Source organism: Malania oleifera, chromosome 6 (genome assembly GCF_029873635.1).
Source record: "Malania oleifera isolate guangnan ecotype guangnan chromosome 6, ASM2987363v1, whole genome shotgun sequence".
Lineage (NCBI taxonomy): Eukaryota > Viridiplantae > Streptophyta > Magnoliopsida > Santalales > Ximeniaceae > Malania > Malania oleifera.
This window is the reverse complement of record NC_080422.1, coordinates 43,901,434-43,907,453: the sequence shown is the minus strand read 5'-3', so window position 1 is coordinate 43,907,453 and position 6,020 is coordinate 43,901,434.

Here is a 6,020-nt window from a genome sequence, read left to right as displayed (position 1 = left end):
AGCCGACCTAGATGCCCGAATATTTCAACCGGCCCAAATGCCATGAAATTTTAGATATATTATAACAGTTTATTCATACACATTATTATGACATATTTTACACAGAGCCATGAAATAGTTATATTACAGTTATTTATGAAATGTACTACATGATAGTAGAACCCGGATGACATAGTTTAGTTTGAAAGCACGATACCATAGCTATCAGTTCAGATTAGTGCCACCACATGTCTCAGATAAAGTGTCGGTCTATGGATAGTCAATTGAGCCCAGTGTAGTAGTGTGCCCCCTGACAATTCGGACCAGGCTGGGCAGGCCAATCGTACTTACAGATGAGTCAGTTTTGGCTTAGCATGGTAGGCCAACCATTGTTAGGTCCCGCTTACGGGCTGCACAACCCAATCATGTGAGGGTAATACATGATATCAGCTAGTTATCCATCTAGGGGAGAATTTCAATATTATACAAATATAGTAGACGATTCATACGCATACAGAAATTTCAGTATTATATAGATATAGCAGATGATTTATATGCGTATAGAAATTTCAGTATTATATAGATATAGCAGATGATTTATATGCGAATAGAAATTTCAGTATTATATAGATATAATAGACGATTTAAATGTATACAAAAATTTATTATGACATAGTATGTTTATGTTGAAATACGATTTCTTCAGACTTATACAGAACATATTTTTCTTGACTTATCAGTTACAGTTAATTATGTATAGTATATGTTTATAACACAATAGAAATCATGTACCACACACTGATGCTAATCTATTCCACTTATTGAGAGGTGTCTCACCCCAGAGTTCAAACATTTCGGGAAACCTAGATCGACAAGCGGAGCAAGCTTTGAGATAGAGGAGGTTTTAGTATGGCCCTAGCTGCGGGGTAAGTGTTTGAGTTGGAAGGGGAATTTTGTTTTGAGTCCCTAAAATATTTCTATGGATTTTTGAAGATGTATATGTATAATTATGAAGTTAGTAGGACTTTGGTATTGTGTATAAGGTTAAGGTATATAATGTTTTCCACTGCACTGTTGATATGTATTTATGAATAGGTATCTCCCTGGTACCCCACTTTGGGTCCGAGTTGACTTTGTTTACAGTTTGTGGCATCAGAGTTTATTAAGTAAAAAAAAAATATAATAATATAGCCAGAATTTTTGGGGCATTACATTGTGGTATCAGAGCCTAGGTTGCTAGGTTTTGTAGACTTTAGTGCACAGTGGAAAACAATACCAGAGTATAGAAATAGATCTTGAAGAAGACAGGAAATAAGTAGATCGGGATTTTAGTGAGTCAATGTTGGAAGTTAAGATGAGAATTTAGGGTTTTGTTCCGCAGTGTGGAGGTAGGAACTTCGTGGTGGTTTTTGTGTTTTTTTTGGAATGACGATTTCAGGAAAATCATGGTAAACTATCGTCGAGTTTTGTTTCTAAATTGCAGGACTAAATCTTAAATTGAGAATAAGGATGATAGGTTAATAGGTTATATGAGGTTCTTAGTTAGATTAATGTATTAGTCATGTTATGAAGTTAGGATTCTAAGATTATGTTGTTCTATTTTCAGGATGGACCCTGGGAATAGCGATGCTTATGCCAGTGGTAATGATGCAGGGCCCTTTAGTATGGGCAGCAGTGATTCTGATGTTGTCTTGTGCAGTGTTGCTCAGCAGGTTATGGCTGAGATAGCACGGAGTTCCAAGGAGCAGGGATGCCCGTCAGTGGACCAGGGCTGCACTATAGAGCAATTCACCATGATGAATCCTCCGACCTTTTCAGGGAGTGCAGACTCGATTGTGGCTAAGAATTGGGTCCAAGAGATTGAGAAGATACTTACAGTGTTGTATTGCATGGATGAACAGAGAGTTTTGTATGCCATATTCAGACTGACAAGGTAGGCTGAGCGTTGGTGGTCTGCTGTGAGACTGTTGGAGGAGCAGAGACCAATAGCTACAACCATGACTTGGAGCCAGTTTAAAGAGATGTTTTTAGATCGATATTTCCCCGCCACCACTAGAGAAGCTAAAGTGGAGGAGTTTTTGAATCTGACCCAGGGGCACCTAACAGTTTAGAAGTACGCGGCAAAGTTTGTTGATCTATCCCACTTTGCCCCGTACATAGTCCCAGATGAGGCAAAGAAGGCAAGAAAATATGAGAGAGGTTTGAGGCAAGAAATTTGTGAGCAGGTGGCAGTTTTGAAGGTGCAGGATTTTGCAGAATTGGTAGATAGGGTCACCGTAGCATAAACGAGCAGGCAGATGGGTGTCAAGGTGCAGAATTAGAGGAAGAGGCCCACACCTCCAGAATTTCAAGCGAATACTAGCTGGGGCCCTTGGAGGAAAGGAAGATATAGTGGGGAACAGAGACAGAAGATGGGAAGCCGTAGATTTTAGGGCGAGCAGACTTACCCTATTTGCCCTAGATGTGGTAGGAGGCACATGGGAGAGTGCCGAGCGGGGAGGAATTTTTGCTACCAGTGTGGTGGACCGAGTCACTTGGCATGTCATGCACAGTCGAGCAATGCTCCCACCCTAAGATAATTTCAGGGAAACAAATAGGCACCTCAATGTGGATAGTAGAGGAATACTGCGCAGGTGTGGGTCTACGCACTAACACTAAGAGATGTTGAGGTGGCTGGTGATGTGGTGACAGGTATTATTACTATGCTTTCAATTAAGGCTATTGCTTTATTTGATTAAGGGGCCACACACTCTTTTGTATCTATGAGGTATATCAAGTTATGTGGCGTAGAAACTTAGTTGTTTTACACTGAATTATTAGTGGCCACACTGGCAAGATCAGTAGTGAGGTGTCAAAGGGTACTTAAAGGGTGTCTAGTGGATATTCAGGGGAGAGTGCTACCAACTAACCTTGTAGTCTTAGACATACATGCATTCGATATGATATTGGGAATGGACTGGTTAGCCGCCAACTATGCCAGCATCGAATGTCATAAGAAAGAGTTGGTATTCAGACCTCCTGGAGAATAGGAGTTCAGATTTGTGGGGTTAAGTGTGTGTTCCTCGCCATAGCTAGTGTCAGCTATTTAAGCAAGGAGGCTACACCTGGACGGATGTTAGGGGTATATAGCTTGTGTGAAGGAAATTCTAGAGAAAGAATTGAAACTTACCGAAATTCCAGTAGTGAATGAATTTTCATATGTCTTTCCAGAGGAGCTACTTGGATTACCTCTTGACTGTGAGATTGAATTTGCCATTGATTTTCTTCCACGGACGACACTGATTTCTAAAAATCCCTACAGAATGGCACTAGAGGAATTGAAAGAACTAAAAGATTAGCTGCAGGAATTATTAGATAAGGGATTTATCAAACCTAGTGTATCGCCCTGGGGAGCACCAGTTCTATTTGTAAAGAAGAAAGATGAGTCTATGAGGATGTGCATTGACTATAGAGAGATAAATAAAGTGACAGTTAAGAACAAGTATCCCCTTCCTCGTATTGATGACTTGTTCGATCAGCTCTAGGGAACACAAGTCTATTCTAAGATTGATCTTCGCTCTGGGTACCATCAAGTGGGGGTCAAAGCAGAGGATGTTTCCAAGGCAGCATTCCAAACTTGGTATGGCCACTATGAATTTTTGGTTATGCCATTTGGACTGATGAATGCTCCTACTACATTCATAAACCTGATGAACAGAGTTTTCCATTAGTACTTGGACCAGTTTGTAGTAGTTTTCATTAATGATATACTGGTCTATTCGAGGAGTCCCGAGGAGCATGAGACACATTTAAGGCCGATACTTCCGATACTTAGAGAAAGGGAACTGTATGCCAAATTCAAGAAGTATGAATTCTGGTTTGAGAAAGTTAGATTCCTTAGGCATGTGGTATCGAGGGATGGTATCTCTATAGATCCAAGCAAGATAGAAGCGGTGGTGAATTGGGGAAACCGAATTGTTCAGGAGATCGGGAGTTTCTTGGGACTGGTGGGATATTATCGCTGGTTCGTAGAGGGATTTTCTAGGCTATTAAGGCTTTTGACACGACTAATAAGGAAACATGTTAAGTTTGAATGGAATGACGATTGTTAGCAGAGCTTCTAGGAATTGAAGCAGTGACTCGTCATTGCACCAGTTTTGACTATTCCATCAGGAGATGATGGATTCGTAATCTATAGTGATGCATCTCAGAAGGGGCTTGGATGCGTGCTAATGCAATAGGTGAAATTTGTAGCCTATGCTTCTCATTAACTTAAAGAGTATAAGAAGAATTACCCTACGCATGATTTAGAGTTGGCTGCAGTGGTGTAAGCATTAAAGATTTGGAGACATTATCTGTATGGTTGACGGTGTGAAATATTTACAGATAATAAGAATTTGAAATATTTCTTCAAGCAGAAAGAGTTGAATATAAGGCAGAGGAGGTGGCTCGAGCTGATTAAAGATTACAATTGTACCATCAGTTACCATCCAAGGAAGGCTAATGTGGTAGCTGATGCATTGAGCCGTAAATCAGGGTGTGCATCCGTATTAGTAATAGTGATTGCACCTTAGATTAGAATGGATTTAGAAAGGCTTAGTGTAGAACTGGTAGAGGATAGTCATTAGGCATTAATTGCTCATCTGGTACTTCAGCCGACTTTGCTGAAGAAAATTAAGATTTCGTAGATGCAAGACACAGAATTAGTAATGATTAGAGATAGAGTGTAGTGTGGACAACGAGCTGATTTTAATATTTCAGATGACAGAGCACTAAGGTTTCGTGGTTGGTTGTGTGTACCTGATGACGTTGGAATTAAAAAGACTATTTTGGAAGATGCGCACTGTTCCCTGTATACAGTACATCCATGAAGTATGAAAATGTACAGGGATTTGTGAATATCCTTTTGGTGGAGTAATATGAAGAGAGAAATTGCTAAATATGTAGAGCAGTATTTGATATGCTAGCAAGTGAAAGCTGAACATCAGAGACCGGCAGGACCATTGCAACCACTTCACATCTCTGAAGAGAAGTGGGAGCATATTTCTATGGACTTCGTATCGAGGTTACCACTGGCACTTCATGGACAGGACGCCATCTAGGTAGTCATTGATAGATTGATGAAGATTGCCCATTTTCTCCCCATCAGAGTTAACTACTCCATGGGTAGATTGGTAGAACTGTATATATAAGAGATAGTCAGATTGCATGGAGTGCCTGTGTCTATTGTTTATGACCGAGATCCACATTTCACATCTTAGTTCTAGAAAAGCTTATGGAGAGCTTTGGGATCCCAGTTGACTTTTAGCATAACCTTTCATCCTCAAGCCGATGGACAGACAGAGAGGACTATACATATATTGGAGGATATGTTGCGTGCCTATGTGCTAGATTTTGGATGCAGTTGGATGCAGTACCTATCACTAGTGGAGTTTGCTTACAACAACAGCTACTAGGTCAGTATTGGGATGACCCTGTATGAGGCATTGTATGGTCGGAGATGTCACTCTTCGTTATATTGGGATAAAATTGGAGAAAATCAGTTATTAGGGTAAAAAAATGGTACAACGAGCTTCTAAGAAAATCAAACTTATCTAGGAAAGAATTAGAACAGCTCAGAGCTGACAGAAAAGCTATGAAGATACCTATCAACGAGTGCTGGAATTTGATGTAGGTGATAATGTGTTCTTGAAAATTTCACCAATGAAAATGGTAATGAGATTTGGGAGGAATGGTAAGCTTAGCCCTTGGTATATTGGGCCGTTTGAGATATTGGAAAAGTTGACCCAGTTGTCTATAGGTTAGTGTTACCACCAGTGCTATCTAGAATCCATGATGTATTTCATGTGTCCATGTTGAAGAAATACATCCCAGATCCATCTCATATAATAAGTTACGAGGCACTAGAGATTGGGGAAACCTTATCTTATGATGAAGTGCCCGTTCAGATCTTAGATAATAAAGAGCAGAAATTACGCACCAAGAATATCCCATTGGTGAAAGTACTATGGAGGAATCATGAAGTTAAGGAAGTTTCGTGGGAATTAGAGAAGGAAATGCAT